At 40.6% G+C, this 18,434-nt stretch overlaps 1 protein-coding gene across 1 annotated transcript in view; it reads right to left on the bottom strand.

Annotated features, from left to right (window-relative positions):
- Positions 1–15,357, bottom strand: part of LOC126416809 (uncharacterized) — a 90,639-nt gene extending 75,282 nt beyond the window's left edge. The window contains exon 1 of the mRNA XM_050084690.1: positions 14,899–15,357. The gene's annotated coding sequence lies outside the window, so the exon portion shown is untranslated. The remainder of the gene's footprint in view (positions 1–14,898) is intronic.
- Between the last annotated feature and the right edge of the window lie 3,077 nt (positions 15,358–18,434).

Raw genomic sequence — 18,434 nt, 5'->3', positions numbered from 1 at the left:
TCTGGGTTCTAACGAAATCGATCTTCACTGTGGTGTCTTTATAGAGTTTACGAAAATGCAATTTTCCCCGAATTTTGGTGTCTGAGTGTTGACGAAAAATGCAGGCATTTAATTCTCGATTCCCAAAATCAGGAAAATAAATGACAGTAAAAGTTGTTAATGACAAGCGCTTCCTAGGGACATGAACAGAAGAACAAATGTTCTAGTAGGTCTTTTGGTAAGCAAAATAATTTTCAAAACAAATTTCGTGCGTTTCAAACAGCAAGTTTACAGTCAGTTGGTAGTCTTGTTATAGCTTCTAAAAGGTCAGACAAACTTGACCAACATGGTAGCTTACTTGCTTGGTTTTAATAAGTTACGTTTTGGAACGGTAATGTTCAAATATTTTATACTTGACTGAAATTTTATTAAGCATGGTTTAGGACCAGCCTTTTACCATGTTGGTATAGCCAAAATTTTACTGAAGTCTCTTATGTGAGCTGGTATCAGTTTATGCAGACGATGCCATCCATCCATATTCTGTACGCTGACGTAATAGTTTATCATGTCTGATCTGATCTGGAGATGGTTGTATGAACATCCGAAAAGTAGTTATCAAATTTTAAGATTTTATCTCATTTGCAGTCAGACAGTTACAAAAATATAGTAAAGAAAGAATTTTCTGACAGAAGGTGACAATTATTGAACTATATGAAATAAAATCGTCATAACTTCTGAACGGTTTGCCTTAGGACGTTCAAACAGCACTGCTGGCCGCGGGGCATGATGGGAATTAGTATTTTGTTTAGCGACGAAGCGCCTCGTGATGACTAGGTGTTGTGTGATGTCCTTAGGTTAGTTAGGTTTAAGTAGTGCTGAGTCTAGGGAACTGATGACCTCAGATGTTAAGTCCCATAGTGCTTAGAGCCATTTGAACCATTTTAGCGACGAAGCCCACTTTCATTTGGATAGGTTCTTCAATAAACAAAACTGGCACATTTGGGAGACTGGGAATCCCCATTTCGCGATGGAGAAGTCTCTTGACCCTCATTGGGTGAGAGTGTGGTGTGCAATGTCCAGTCACGGAGTAATCGGTGCAATATTCCTTGATGGCGCTGTGACTGCCGAACGGTACATGAAGATTTTGGGCCGGCCGCTGTGACCGAGAGGGTTTAGGCGCTTCAGTCCGGAACCGCACTGCTGCTACGGTCGCAGGTTCGAATCGTGCCTCGGGCATCGGTGTGTGTGCTGTCCTTAGGTTGGTTAGGTTTAAGTAGTTCTAAGTCTAGGGAACTGATGACCTCAGATGTTAAGTCCCATAGTGCTTAGAGCAATTTGAAGATTTTGGATGATGATTTCATCCCCATTATCCAAAGTGATACTGATTTCGACAAGATGTGGTCCATGCAAGACGGAGCTTGACCCCATCGAAGCAGGACAGTGTTTGATGTCCTTGAGGGGCACTTTGGGGACCCCATTCTGGCTCTGAGGTCCCCAGAGGCCATTGGCATGGGCCTCGATTGGTCGCCATATTCTCCGGATCTGAACACATACGGCTCATTTTTCTGCGGCTACATTAAGGACAAGGTGTACAGCAATAACCCCAAAACCGTTGCTGAGCTGAAAACGGCCATTCAGGAGGTCATCGACAACATCGATGTTCCGACACTTCAGCGGGTCATACAGAATTTCGCTGTTCATCTGCACCACATCATCATCAATGATGGCAGGCATATAGAACATGTCATTACCTGAATTCTAATATATGTGGTGACGTTTACATGTTGAATAAAGCGAGTGCACTCCGTAGTTTGTAACTAATTTACTTTTTTTCGTATAGTTCAATAATTGTCGCCATTTGTTTGCCTGATTCGAGGTCTTGTACTGAAGTGAAACGTGGGGTATAAACAATCAAAAGAAGAACAGAACAAGATTTTGAAGTGTGGCGCTACAGAAGAACGCTGGAGATTAGATGGGTTGGTAGAGTAACTAGTGTGGAGGTACTGAATCTAATCGGGAAAAAAAGATATTTATAGCAGAGCTTGACTAGAAGAAGAGAACGGTTGATAGGATCCATTCTAGGGCATCAAGGAATCGTTAATTTGGTGACAGAGAAACGTGGAGGTAAAAAAAGGAACCAAAGAATGAATACGTTAAGCGTACTGTTGTAGGTATTCGGAGATGACGTTTCGGCAGGATAGACCAGGAGTCGGCAAGTAGTGGGGTCCGGATTCGATGTAAAATTGTTAAGGAAGTCCAGAAAAAAACTAATAATTAAAAGGTACTGTTTTTTATTTTGTTTTCAAGTCGAGTTAGTTTCCAAAAAAGGGTAAACCAAGTAAAACAAGTAGTTCTCAGATAATATTGTAATATATTCAATGTGAGAAATTACATCGACGGTCTTGAGCCAGTTCTTTAAAATTCAGTGTACGAGGGGTGCAGCAAATGAGAAGTATGTCTTCGAGGTATATGTGTTCTTCGAAAAATTGATTTTCGAGAACGACGATTCGCATATATGTGTCGAACCAAACATAGTGGCCAGATTGATGGCTACTTTCTTACAATTTTCGTATTTTTCTGAAACATGTTTACCCAAAAATTCTTCAGTGGATACAGTTTTATACATTTGGAAAGAAATATTCTTGCAAGTCGATTATCTCCACTTGAAGTGAAGACTTTGAAACGCTGAACAACTTAGCTGCGCCGGCCGAAGTGGCCGTGCGGTTAAAGGCGCTGCAGTCTGGAACCGCAAGACCGCTACGGTCGCAGGTTCGAATCCTGCCTCGGGCATGGATGTTTGTGATGTCCTTAGGTTAGTTAGGTTTAACTAGTTCTAAGTTCTAGGGGACTAATGACCTCAGCAGTTGAGTCCCATAGTGCTCAAAGCCATTTGAACCAGCTTAGCTGCCACATCAGTCCATTCTGCCGATGCATAAACTTCATAAGGAAATTTTAGGAATTGAGACAGCTTTCCAATTTCTGCAGAGTCTTGAAATCTTGTAGCAAATTAGTCCCTTAGATCGGGCAGAAATCTTACAAACACTGCAATGTCTTCTTCAGAGTTCTCTTTTTTTATTCTCAACAACTGTTAGGAAATGAATAAAATTCGTGCCTTGCAATATCTTTTTCAAAAATATCCAGCTTAGGACGAAAAGCAGACACGTTTTGTATCATATCACATATTAATTTCCCATTCCCTTGTAACTCTATGTTGAGCGCATTTAAATATTTCAGAATATCCTTCAGAAAAGCCACAGCAAGCATATTGCGCTCGTTCGTTATGAACTCTCGGCGTTTCTTTGCTTACTGCGATCCAAGATTTGCAAGGAGGAGGTTACTTCTTCCTTTGTTACCCAGAAACGTTCAACAACTTGAGCTTTACTTAACCAACGAACATTGTTCTATTGCAATAAGTCAGAATACGCTGCATCACATTCTGAAAGAAACTTCTTGGACTTTCGGTGTTGAAGAGAAGAATGAGATCTCATAAAATTAATCAACTGCACCAAGCTGTCCATTACTTCTTTCAGTGTAGCACTGACTTTGCCACAAAAGGCAGCCTGATGAATTATACACTGATACGATATAAGTCCTGGATTCTGATCCCTGACTTTCTTTACTACACCTTTTTCTTTGCCAATCATCGCTGGGGCGCCGTCAGTTGAAAGCGACACTATTTTATCATAACGAATGTTGGAATTATTAATAAATTCGTCAATAGCTTTGACTAAATCTTCTCCTCGAGTGTTACCTTTCAAAGGCAATGTTGCGAGCAATTCTTCCCTGAATATCTTATTTTCAATGTCGAAAAATCTCACGAAAATAGATATTTGTTTATCATCAACAATGTCACATGATTCTTCAAGTGCAATAGAGTAGCATAGAGGGTTTTCCAAAAGTTGAAGCAGAGTGCTTTTAAGATCAGTAGCTAAAATTTCCGTTCTTCTTGTATTACTTCTTGCCGACATTGGAATACTTTGAATTGCAGCGACAACAACCTTTTTTTCTTGGAAAAGTGCCGAGGCTACTTCCAACATACATTCTTTCATTATTTCAGAATCTGAAAATGGTTTTTGGTGTTTACTAAGTGTCCAGCACACATTGTAAAATAAATGAATAATTGCTCTGCGGCCTGCGTGCGATTGACGAAACGAAGTAGAGACCGACCGCCCACTGCGGTCTCTCTGACTAAAACGACAGGTTCGGACTTGTTTAACAAATGAACGAGTGAGCAGAGACGCGTGGTGGGAGGCGCTACTCGCCGAGAAAAATAGAATGAAATGGATCGACTAGACTAAATGATTTGCTCATCTACTCGACTAAATTTTTGTTTTTAAGACACGTTCAGTTACTCAGTACTCGACTAAATTACTAGCCTAGTGCGAACGAGGCGCCAGGATACTTAGTTGGACGTCGGACTGTATTTAAGAAGATTTGGTGGTCCGAGGCTCGACCTTCCACGGTCCGCCTGTTGCCGATCTCTGGAATAGACTAATGTGGAAAACTCCATCAGGTTAGTCTCCGGGCAGAAGACGACGGAAACAACAACAACAAAAGCACGAGACATCGATGTAAAAGAAACTGTGTAGACGAAATGAGAATTACGCAGAAACTTTGTGGATGCACATCGCTAAAGCATTAAATTCATGATAAAGTCCAAAACTAACTTTCTTCCCGCTGCTTATGTCTAACGTCTGACAACGATGACGATATTATAAATATCGAACTAAAGAAATAGTGATTGCAGATGTTACATTTCACAAATAGTTACAGACATGACTAATGCGTAATCTGAATAAATTTCTATTTTTAGTTCTCACAAAATTTCCTTTTACCCCCGGGCGTGCATCCACTCGGTAGAGCACAGATCACTGGTACGAGCTAACCACAAATAGTTAGCGCGATCGCTGCAGTGGCAAAGTTGGCGTCCGGCCCACATCGGAGTCGGGAAGTGGGGAGGGCACTGTGGAGAGGCAGGGGCGAAGGGGAAGGGCAAGGGCAAGGTCGAATAAATCAGCTAGCTGGGGCCGACTATGAATGAGTCTAGCGATACTGGTAGCGGATTTCACGTTGTGGGATGTTATTCCTACTTTTAGTCCTTGCGACTCCAGACTGTAACATTAACCACGCCTTTACTGGTGACATCAAACAGTGGCTGCTGCACCTGTATACGGAACTCATGAACAAGCACTGTTATTGACATTTCTTTTTCTTTCGTCTAAGAATCATTGACTGGTAACACGTTTTGTACACCACCGGCGATTTGGAAACGTAATGTCACACGGAAGACTGTCAACGATCTTTTCTTCGCAGATATCTTTCCCTTCAGTGCACGGAAAAGCTGCGTAGATATTTGTACTGAACCAAACATACATACATACATTTTTATAAGATGCAGAGATATCATAAAAGTACTATAGTACACTGCCAAAGATTTTTTATAACGCCTTCGGTAAAATATTTGACAAAGAGCTTTTACAGTATAATACGAACCAAAGGGTTACTGATAAAATTGGTCAGTCAGATAGCGGTGTGGAATGCAGCACAGACGATGTGCAAACAGTGAACTTCAAGCGGGCCTGGTATCTGTGTAAGATTCATACATATACTAAAACTCTGTCACTCCACTATTTCTATTAGCAACATATGCTGTATTTTCACATAACAAGCAAGCAGGATTGCAGTGAATAACACAGCATTCGCTTAATAAATAAAAAGTGTGATGTATAGTTTGTTTAGTAAGATAACGAGACTGTATTTTCTGAAATAACATTTCAGTTTACATGGTTACTTTAAACTTGTGATACAAAAAGGGATGATTACTTTTTTATATCAAAATTGATCTCTCAGCTTCGTACCACCTATGACTCAATTAGTATGAATTGCAATTCAGCGCCCACGTCGTACACATCTACAGAAATAAAAGTAAAAACATCCTGAATATTTCCTGTAACTTAAATCTCTAGATGCGAAAATCGGATACGTGGGGCAATATGTTCGTTTTGGTACCGTTCTAATTTTCGACCTCTTCTTAGACTTCACGTTCAACTTGCTTTATCGTGCCATATTAAAACTTGGAAGCAGGCAATTCTTTCAATGTCTTTTTGTGAAATATCAGAAAAGTGATGTTTCACGTACCCCCAATCGTCCCACCATCAACGGAGACAGGCGTTCTTGTCTCCATTGCGTTTTTCAAATCAACACGGACAACACACTCATGTATGACCGTCCAATTCTTTCACCCTTTTGTAATATCTTTCTTAGGAGCCAAGAATCCTAAATTGTTCTAGGAGCGTTGAGCGAACGTGAATTTCGTGAACACGAATACCTGATTAATCAGTATCAGCGAGTTGACGCAGCATTTAGCGCTAAGAAAACTACAGAAAAAGTGTTGTACAGGGCGCACTATTTTCTGTTATGTTGTTGATGGTTTCTATAACTTTGTGTCTTGTAGCTAAAATAAGAAGGATAGCCGTTTAAAATTCAAAGCTGTCAGTTTTAATGATAAACATATATTGACTGTATTTACAAGTTCTCCATACGTGAAATCATCTGTTGAGCGCATTAAAGTCGATGTGTTGACTTGAAACTTACTGGAAGATGAAAACTGTGCACCAAACCTTTGCACTTTGCCCTGAAAGGCAAAGGTCCCAGGTTCGCGTCTCGGTGTGGAACACAGTTGTAACCTGCCAGCAATTTTCAGATCAGCGTACATTCCACTAGGATTTGCTAAATTGTTGCGGCTGTTGGTAAGCACACTGTGTTCGTGTTCTTATAGCGCAAAAATATTTCCATTGTGAAAATACAGAAGAAAACTACACTGTTTTTTATTTCTGACCTGACAAATACCTAAACCAGTTACTTCGTTTAATAAAGCTTTTATCAATGTTTCTGAATCTCGACTTTCCGATATTTTCTTTCTAAGCTTCCGTAAGTAATTGTGTAGTTGGTACATTTGCAACGTGCTGTAGCCAAAAAATCTGTAGGCATCTTTCCACTTCGTCTCGTATCTTACATACGGAGTCTATCAGTATTAATCCCGACACTCTTTTTAATAATTTTCGGTGTTAGTTGAGTGATTACGCGTCGAAAGTACACAAAATCGTGCGGTTCAGTATGAAGACAGCTCTTAAAACAGGTATGCGTCCTTATGTGATTGTCAGATGTTAATAAACAAATATTGTGAAAATAAATAATTCGAGCAATGGGGCAATGAAACTTCATTCTTAATTATTTGGACAAGTATGAGCATCATATGAGTTCTCTGGTAGAAGCGCGGGTTGTGTGCGTAATAATACGGCCTGTTTCTCCTTGTCTTCTCATTTTTTTCCCTCGTCTCGGCGCGTGGTCTACAAGGCCGCAGTGGGTAGGATCACAGACAGAGATATTGCTAGTTTGCTGAATATCCCAGACAGTAAGTTTGGGTGTAACACAAGGAGGTCGCAGGCGGATAGCAATGTAAAATACGACCTTCAAAAAGGAATCCAAGGAAGGATTAATCTTAATTCTCGATTAAGAGCAAATAAAACTACAAAGCAGCGGTTGCAAACATGTTATAAGCAAGTTAATCACCTGTATGAAGGGTTATCAAAGAAGAACGTTGTGACGTAAGAGTGCCAAGAAAAAGTCATACGTGAGCTAAGATAACCAGGCAAAGGGCTCCAGTTCAGAAGGAGCCATGTCAACCAAGGCAGGAGTACAGGGGTGTTGTTAATATTTGCTGATGAGAGCAAATGCAAACTTTCCTTAAAGACAGGAGAACTATGGTGTGACTATAGCCACGTGGCGAGAACCAAGATACACATTTGCAATCAAGCATTGGGATACAGGACAGTATTTCATCGTGTGGTGCGTGAGAGATTGTTTTATTAACGGCGCATCAAACAAGGAGAGCTTTGTCACAACATACTGACGCCAAATATGCACAGGAGTGTAAAAAAGTTGGGAATTAGATCTACATACAAATTTGTCAAAGACAGCTACATGAAACAAACAATTTCTTGTAAATTAGTGGCTTTTGTCCCCATTACGGAGACATCATCTCAATCGGCAGTCCTTAATCCATAGATATTATGGGACGATCTTGGTAGCAAGTTATAGCTTTAACCAGCTCGAAAGAATACCTGTAAAAGAAGTTAATGAAAGGATACGAACCAACAGAGGGCGAGTTCACCGCAAAAGTCGTTGGTAACATACAAGAGCGTTTGAAAGCGCCAATAAAGCAGAAGGGATATCACATGTATTTAATTCAAGTGTTACTCCTGTATTCAAGAATAATTATTGTAATCGAAGATTGAAGACACTATAATGTTGGGCTGTGAAATAGTGAAATGTTCAAAAATGGTTCAAATGACTGAGCACTGTCGTCATTAGTCCCCTTGGACTTAGAACTACTTAAACCTAAATAACCTAAGGACATCACACACATCCATGCCAGAGGCAGGATTCGAACCTGCGACCGTAGCGGTCACGCGGTTCAAGACTGAAGCGCTTACAACCGCACGTCCACACCGGCCGGATAGTGAAATGTTATTTCAGAAAATACGGTCTCGTTATCTTACTGAACAAACTATACATCACACTTTTTATTTATTAAGCGAATGCTGTGTTGTTCACTGCAGTCCTGCTTGCTTGTTATATGAAAATACAGCATATGTTGCTAATAGAAATAGTGGAGTGACAGAGTTTTAATATATGTATGAATCTTACACAGATACCAGGCCCGCTTGAAGTTCACTATTTGCACATCGTCTGTGCTGCATTCCACACCGCTATCTGACTGACCAATTTTATCAGTAACCCTTTGGTTCGTATTATACTGTAAAAGCTCTTTGTCAAATATTTTACCGAAGGCGTTATGAAAAATCTTTGGCAGTGTACTATAGTACTTTTATGATATCTCTGCATCTTATAAAAATGTATGTATGTATCTATGTTCAACATCTCAACTACTGAACCGCTTTAAACCGAACTGATCCCTTGCGACCCGGAAAGAATAATCTACTCTCGAAGGGGTTGTGGCGGTGAAAACGAAACGTAACGATTCGCTCGAAAATAAACCATGGATATATTTATCCAGCATTTGATGAGGAGAGCACTTCACGACTTCCACAATCTTTAATTAAAGTGATAACCATTTCTAAATTTTTTCTCGCTTACATGCTTAACAAAAAGTACTTGACACGTTAACTCATTTGTAAAGTAATTACAAGCTCGAAACTTGGTTTATACATGGAAGGTCGATCCTCTAAAAAATCGGGGGTTTATGGTTACTAAATAGATGGAAAGAAGCACAGTGGGTTTTACGACCACCGGTGACATTGAAGCATAACTCAAAAGCACATCAGCAATTTCAACCAAATTTGTTAGGTACATTATCTATTATTATTTATATAAAGACATTGCGGGAATAAGATTCCCGACTGCTGCTAGGAACGAGGCTGTGTACGTGAAGGGTTGACGTAAAAATGTTCAAAAACGAGCTTTGATTTTATTTCTTTTATTTGATTGACATGGAATAGTTTTAAAAGTATCAAGTACAATTTGTCTTGCGCATTTCCGCGTGTCAACCAGATACCAGTACGGAATGAGTACTTTAGAGAGCCAATAATTTTATCAATCTATTTTGGGACCTAAGATCAGACCACACAGCGGAATACCACAGACAAATTTAACATCCCCTCTAGAGTCATATGGTTTAATACAGCAGAGAAACACACACATGCATGCGGTACACGTCATATAAACATGTGTTCAACATCTACTAACAAGGGAACCTCCCCATCGCACCCCCCTCAGATTTAGTTATAAGTTGGCACAGTCGAGAGGCCTTGAAAAACGGAACACAAATCAATCGAGAAAACAGGAAGAAGTTGTATGGAACTATGAAAAAGATAAGCAAAATGTACAAACTGAGTAGTCCATGCGCAAGATAAGTAACATCAAGGAGTTTGTGTGCTCAGGAGAGCCGTGGTCCCGTGGTTAGCGTGAGCAGCTGCGGAACGACAGGTCCTTGGTTCAAGTCTTCCCTTGAGTGAAAAGTTTAATTTTTTATTTTCAGACAATTATTATCTGTCCGTCCGTTATGTTTTCATCACATTTTTGGGAGTGATTATCACATCCACAAGAAAACCTAAATCGGGCAAGGTAAAAGAAACTTTTTACCCATTCGCCAAGTGTACAAGTTAGGTGGGTTAACAACATATTCCTGTCATGTGACGCACATGCCGTCACCACTGTCGTATGGAATATATCAGACGTGTTTTGCTGTGGAAGAATCGGTTGACCTATGACCTTACGATCAAATTTTTTCAGTTGCCATTGGAGAGGCACGTCCTTTCGTCTACTAATCGCACGGGTTTGCGGTGCGGTCGCAAAACACAGACACTAAACTTATTACAGTGAATAGAGACGTCAATGAACGAACGGACAGATCATAACTTTGCGAAAGTAAACTTTTCACTCGAGGGAGAACTTGAACCACGGACCTCTCGTTCCGCAGCCGCTCACGCTAACCACGGGACCACGGCGCTCCTTAGCTCACACTGTCCTTGATGTTGCCTATGTTGCGCATGGACTATTCAGTTTGTATATTTTGCTTATTTTTTTCATAGTTTCACGCAACTTCATCCTGTTTTCTCGATTGATCTGTGTTCCGTTTTTCAAGGCCTATCCACTATGCCAACTTATAACTAAATCTGGGGGGGGGGGGGGGGGGGGGTGCGATGGGGAGGTTCCCTTGTAAGCGCCTGTATCTATTTCAACCAAATGTGGTACAAATATTGCTTAAAGTCTGGAAAGGAATACTGTGCAGGTAAAAACGACCTACCTCCCACAGGAGTGATAGTGAAAAGGGGGCGAGGAATAGAGAACGGGAGGGTGGAGGTAGACAGAGAGAGGGGTAATGAGGAGATGGACGGAATGAGGGGCGAAGGAGGAGATGGATTAATGAAAATATTTCTCTCGAAGCTCACTAGGAAACAACACAATGATTTAAATTTCGGCGCTACAAATACATTGCCTCTCTTAGTGGCTACGCGAAACAAACGCGTTGCCAACCTATGAGCAATAGATAAGCACCACAGTGGCTGCAGCTTGCCCTGATCTTTAGCCCAGCATCAACGAAGAAAGACTTCTCTTACGTAGCCTCGTAGATAACATTACATTGTCAAAGTTCTTCTGGAATGAATAAATACCCGAGTAATGCCGTGTTTCACAGCTTTTTTTTTTATATAAAACTTACAGCTTGGTAACAGTATTTATCAAAGATCTGTCGAAGAACTTTGACAATGTAATGTTATCTCCGAGACGACGTAAGAGACGTCTTTGTTCGTTGACGCTGGGCTACAAGGTCAGGTTAAGCGGCAGCCATGGTGGTGCTTATCTATTGCTCATAGGTTGGCAAAGCGTCGGTTTCGCGTAGGCAATAACAGAGGCAGTGCATCTGTGGCGCCGAAATTTAAATCATTGAGTTGTTTCCTAGTGACTTTCGAGAGAAATAGTTTGTTACTATTGTTTATACGTCTTGTGGTGACTGCAGTTTAATTATAAGGAATTAGCCCAGTCGCTTTTATTTATAAAGCATCGTCTGTGGTTGTTGGTGTTGAAGTCAGATCAAGACGGTTAATCAACAGTAACAGATTTTTAACAGCTGCTGCGAAGAATGTCCACGCAAACAACGAGACATTTTGTGATTATGGACTAATCTAAAGTGGGCTGACGTTAGTATATATCTCGGATTAATTGCAGGGACATGAAAATGTACCGAATGTGGTAGTGAAATGGATACTCAATCGAACTGCGCGAGCATACTTGGCAAGCAGATGAATGTTTTTTAATTAAAAATCATGAGGGAAGGCAAGAAGATCCATGTTTATTCATAACAGAGTCGCACTTTCGGTATATTAATGAACATTGCTCCACGCACCTCCTCCCACGATTTAATTAGAAACATTGATCCACCTACCACCTTCCATTTAATTTAATTAAAAGACAATGATCCACTTTCTAAGTGTGCTCACACAGATCGATTCCATACCAACACATAGCAGAGAACTATTTCACACCAGCGAGGTGGCGCAGTGGTTAGACACTGGACTCGCATTCCGGAGGACGACGGTTCAATCACGCGTCCGGCCATCCTGATTTAGGTTTTCCGTGATTTCCCTAAATCATTCCAGGCAAATGCCGGGATGGTTCCTCTGAAAGGGCACAGCCGACTTTCTTCCCCATCCTTCCCTAATCCGATGAGACCGATGACCACGCTGTCTGGTCTCCTTCCCCAAAACAACGAACTATTTCACAGCTTTTTCGAATACATCAAGTGTTGCGATGCTGTCCTCGGTTTGCAGATATTAGCGCAGTTCAAATAGCTGCGATTCAAACAAGGAGCAATTTAATTTATAATCCTTGTTTGTAGCAATGCTTCACTCTTTCTCCCGTATGTATTACTTCTAAACTGGTCGTCTGCCTGCTGCTTTGTCATTGGCTGCTTAACACAAACAGCTGACACCTTTTGCTCCCAACATACCTTAAGGGAAGGGTTGACAACATTTCTCCACGAAACGCATAAGCCACTCGCCCTATTCTAGACTTATCCACAAGCTGTCACCTGCTGAAAATTTACCAACAAAATATTACAGTTTCACATTGCACAACACACATTTCATTTCCTGAGGAGTCTGAGAACTATACAGTTTAGAAATACTTGGCAGCAAGTTTCTTACCTGTACTCTGACGAAAGATTGCTTTCTGATGTCAACAACTTCTCAAATCCTAAAGCACCCGAGTACAACAACGTTTCTCGCTTCCTGTATTTATTTAACTTGTTAAATTCTGTCTGTATCCAAAGATTCACAGTTGTTTGTACTAACATTAATAAGACTCTCGCGCCCTATATCTCATCGCATAACGAAAATTTTCAAGTGGCTAAAATACCATGTTAAAATGCATGTCTCTTTCCATAATTATTCACATGTATACTGCTCGACTCACTCATGAGAGCAAGGGTAGGCCATATTACTTTGAACAAGACGTGCGTATTAAGGACTGTACTACTCAAATTAATATTTACATCGAGAAAATCCTCCCTAACTTGCTTGTGAAGTGCACAGACATTTGCAAAAATTTATGCAGAGGTGGAGAGGAGAGAAGGACACATTGTAACATTGTAAATTTTTTTTTACGTAAATGATTCGGTCAGTTATCATCTTCAAGACGTGTTATGCCACAAGGAATAAACTGTATAGGTAACACAAATTCTTATTATACCTCAGATATTGTTATCCACTCACTTCTACAAGAATGTGAATTCTTTAATAAATGAAAACTCTGTACTCCAGTTTCCAAGAGGGAGGCGAAAGTGCCCCCTCTTGGCACTGCCCCCACAACACCTTGCGGACGCCAATGGTGAAGCAGGTAAGCTTTAAAGGCAAATTCGTTGTTGAAAAAGGATTAAGACTGGAATACTGTCAGCCACTACTGCTCTTTAACATATGAATAACGCTGTAGAGAAGAATATGATGTACTAAAAGTATTAGAATAGAGATAAAGTACAAGGGAAACAGATGCCAACTAAAGGAGCACAGAATACATAGCACTTTTTGCCCAAAAAAAAATAACACTCTAAATAAACGTGGAAATTTTAATTTGAGTCTACAGATAAGAAAATTCACGAAACATTATTGAGCATAAAACAACGAAGAGTAGAAAACAGCATGCGACATGTGTGAAGACGAAACAGAAGAGTGGAATGACTTTCTAAGAAGCAAGTCTACATCACAAAGTTTATGCACAGAATATATGAAGACTGAGTTTGGACAAAGCTTTCTTCAAATAATGAGCGTTGTCATCAAGTATTTACATGGAACAAAGGGGGCCTAATGGGGATACCGTACAAGTAGAACATAGCGTTTTAAACAAGTGAAGGATCGATTGCAGGGAAAGCCAGTCAAATTATTCGAAATTTGGTTCTGCAGAATTATTCGAAAGTTGGCGCTGCAGAATGTTATGTATTATACAGAAAGATAAAACATGAAATTAAGAGGCATCAAAAATAATAGCGATGATTAGAAGCTAGTGCTGAATTTTAATCATATCATGGAAGAAGTTAATGGGCTATATGCTTAAACAACCACTGGTAAGACCAACATTACAATAAATGGCTGGTGCAAAGAAATGCGGTAGCAGACAAAACTAAAAGTATATAAAATGCTGAATTTCACTTATACTGATGTAAAAGACTTCTAAAGATGAAAAGATTACGAGGTAACAATGGGGCAAATGTGGTAGAATGGACGTGTGAGGAAATAATTATACGAAAACAGATTATCGGAAAAAGTGACAAGTTACTGGCACATCTGCAAAGGCATCCAGAAGCCTGAAATAAAAACGTGCTACACAGAGGAAAGGTTAAAGAACCAGAGTAACGTATTATGACACATAAAAAAATTTTAAAATTTTTTTGTTGCTTTAGAAATTAATAGATAAAACATTTTGCACTAGAAAGATAAAATACAGAACCAACAGACACGGAAAACAACAGCAGAGTAAAGCAATATGGAAAAAATATTACCGAAAGATGAGGCATTTCAGTAAGACTTTGGTCAGGATATTTTCAGAAATGAATATTACACTGCGAGGAAAAAGTAAGAAGAAAATTCGTAGTGGCATAGACAGAGTGAAGTTTGTGAAGGTACATTAGAAGTATGTTGTATGTATTATGTACACAGATAAGAATTATTAGCACAAAATAGGAAGTCATAGAGGTAATAACAGTTGTCGCCCAGGCTGACGGCTTGGAAGCAAAGAAGGAGGCAACAAGCATCGTCAAATTCAGGCATTAACAGTAAACATAGTACATAACAGCACAGTTTTCGCACACTTTTTGAACATACCGACCTGTAGCACTTTTATTGTTACCTGTATTAGACGCTACAACGACACTCTCAAGATCTTCCAGAATACGTAACAGCACTTCCGCGGAGCGAAACTGTACGCCGTTACTCTCAGTTGCAGAAGAACACTAATCGTGGAACAGCTTATGCCGTTCTGTATCAACAGCACTTCTCCCTTGTAAATTAACACATTCGTAGACCACAATGTAGGACACAGTTATATAGTCACTTCAACTCACTGACGTAAACACGGCATTCCCCCGTTTATCTAATACAAGTACGTAGACAGCAACGAGCCTCTCCCGGTTGCAGGGCAGCCACTCCCCACAACACGTACTGGTTATTTGGTGATATTGTGAACTTGTTCTGGCTCCAGCGTCTGAAATAGTATGCAGATAAACAAACAGCGGCCGTCAGAAGCAGAATAAGCGACGCCGCCGGTTGTCTCGTGACTATTGAGCTGTGCTTTCATTTCGTCCGCGACAGTGTTTTGTCGACACGCGCCGCGGCTGCGTATGTTTGCAGCACTGACATACGCCTGCCCTTGGCGCTAGCTAGTCACGGGAGATGCACTTGATTGCTATGAGTCAGTCCCTGAATGACGCAATACTTGCCTTCCGCAGTGCTGCTCTAGTACTTACTAGAGCACGTGACACTGTCTTTCGTTCGACACGACGCTCACTGGATCAATAAAGCCAACGCCTATTTGAAATTCACCGACCTAACGCAATACAATTCGTAGTCATCATACACGATATTCTTAAATTCCTGGATCGAAGGCAGTATAGGTTCAGTGCCCCACCCTCGAAACACCCATAATCACGCGATCTGTCGCCAGATCGCGTGATCTATTCGTAGGTCGCACGTGTATTTGCAAATCGCAGCGACGGATCATTGATCACTTGTACTTCCGAAGCGATTTGGAGAATCACTGTGCAATAGGACTACGTCAGCAGTCTGTGGCCTGTTTTTTTTTTTAGGTGTTTAGCGTGGTTGTGTAATTTCATTTCACTATGCCCACGTGGAGTAAGGAGTTTACGTTAGAATTTGTAGGGTTCTTCAGGAAGTTCAAACCGCTCTGAAAAGTGAAGTTGAAGGAGGAATTGACATTTATATTAAGAAGTATTACAAAAAGAAATCAGTATTCGTAGATTTTGTAGCTTGTGTTCCAGGAGCAGAAACTCATAAAAATTTCACAGTAATAAACACGATACACCGGACTCCATATGGGATTTCAGAGTTATTCATGAAACAACTTGGCATAGAATTAAACTTTTTAACTTCTAAACAGAATGACGCGATAATACTAGGAGATATGTTTTTGAATGTGTTTATTCTAGGACTATACTGAAGACCGTCCGCATTTCATAATTATAATCTAATTCTTCCACTCACAGTTTATGACTAGAGTTGCTGAGAACTAGCTGTGCTGCTATTAACAGCATTTTATATGCATCGAGACCACAAAACCACTGTGAAAACATTTGTACTTAAACTACGAGATTAAAAAATGAAAATCAAATTCTGCATCTCACTATGTGTATACGAAATACAGACTGGAAATCATTGAACTAACCTGGCATTAAGGAAAAAAAGAGCGTTTCCTGTAACAAAGCCATAGGATACATAGAAAAATATTGTCCTAAACATTAGGCGTGGTAGTTATACAGAAGTAGAATCAGAACATAAGCAACTTAAGCATAGAGGTTTATGAATGGTGATAGAGGTAAACAATTATATGAAGTGTATTGCGAAATTCTAACAAAAATCATCAGGGCATTTTCAAGAAATAGTATATCCCTCCAGCAATAACATAAAAATTAGTTATTTCTTAGCTTTTTGTCTTTGTCTTATTTACATTTTAATTAATGATTACTATTTTCGAACGTATTCGTTCATTTTCAAACCGTAAAATACAATTGTTTATATACTCATCTGTTCAGTGTCTTGTCATGCACAGAGGTAATGAGGTGACTGCTGCGTTTCCACTAGCACCTCACAAAAATGCACAGCTTCTGCCCAGAAGTATCCTCAAAAAAAGTTAAACGTATAACGTATAACGATTAGAAGGAACGTAGTAACGAGATACACACTAAAGAAGCAAAAAAAAAAAAAAAAAAAAAAAAAAAAAAGCCACCACGAAGGGATTATTCCAAAGGGCCAGAAATCGGTATATGTGATGTACATGGATAGACAAACAAATGAGTACAATTTCAGAAAAAATGGATGATTTACTCAAGAGAATCAAATTCACAAACTGAGCAAGTCATTAACGCGTTGGTCCACCTCCGCTCCTTCTGCAATCACTTATTCAGCATAGCACTGATTCAGAGAGTTGGTGGATGTTCCCCTTTGGGATATAGTGCCACGTTATAGTGCCAATTAGATCATCAAAATTTCTATATAGTTCGAGGGTCCTGCACTTAATGACCCAAATTTTCTCAATTGGGGGAGATCCGGCGACCTTGCTGGTCAAGGTGGGCTCTGACGAGCAGGAAGACAAAGAGCAGAAACTCTCGCCATGTGGAGGCGGGAATTATCTTGCTAAAAAATGAAAACCCTGAAATGTCGTTAACTGGAGTAGGTCTTCCTTGATGAGTCCCACACTTCGAACTGATCCCCAGTAACCAGTGAAGACGTGTCTGGAGACAGACTGGACGCCGGCCGGTGTGACCGAGTGGTTCTAGGAGCTTCAGTCTGGAACCGCGTTACCGCTACGGTCGCAGGTTCGAATCCTGCCTCGGACATGCATGTGTGTGATGTCCTTAGGTTAGTTAGGTTTAAGTAGTTCTTAGTGGACTGATGACCTCAGATGTTAAGTCCGATAGTGCTCAGAGCCATTTGAACCATTTTGAACCACTTCCTGGACGACGGTGGGATATCAACCTGAGGGTCGCCCACCATCAGACGTGATGGCCTAGGGTGCCATTTCATTTCACAGCAGGACCACTGGCTGTCGTCCGCGGCGCCCTTACAACACAGAGGCACGTCGAAGATATTCATTTTTGAGGTCCTCCATCGCAAGTCAACCTGGGATTACATTTCAGCAAAATAATTCCCGCTCTCACACGACGACAGTTTCTACTGTGTGTGTTCGTGCTTGCCAAATCCTACGCCGGCCGGGGTGGCCGAGCGGTTCGAGGCGCTACAGTCGCGCGACTGCTACGATCGCAGGTTCGAATCCTGCCTCGGGCATGGATGTGTGTGATGTCCTTAGGTTAGTTAGGTTTAAGTAGTTCTAAGTTCTAGGGGAGTGATGACCTCAGATGTTAAGGCCCGTAGTGCTCAGAGCCATTTGAACCATTTTGAACCAAATTCTACGTTGGCCAGCAAGGTATGGGCCCATAGATTACAGGTGGTGAGGCCTGCCTCACTTGTCAGAATAGTGAACGTAATGTACCGCTGAGATTAAGAGACATCTGCTGTAGATCCCGAGCGATGTAATGTGTGTAATTCTGGGAACATTCCCGAACGACCTAGAAATAAGGCGACCACAGTAGAAGTACATGATATTCTTGGAATTGAGGCCACTATCAAAAAAATAATATAAAATCACATTTA

This window comes from Schistocerca serialis, chromosome 8, assembly GCF_023864345.2.
Source record: "Schistocerca serialis cubense isolate TAMUIC-IGC-003099 chromosome 8, iqSchSeri2.2, whole genome shotgun sequence".
Taxonomy (NCBI): Eukaryota; Metazoa; Arthropoda; class Insecta; order Orthoptera; family Acrididae; genus Schistocerca; species Schistocerca serialis.
This window is presented reverse-complemented; position numbering and strand designations above follow the sequence as displayed.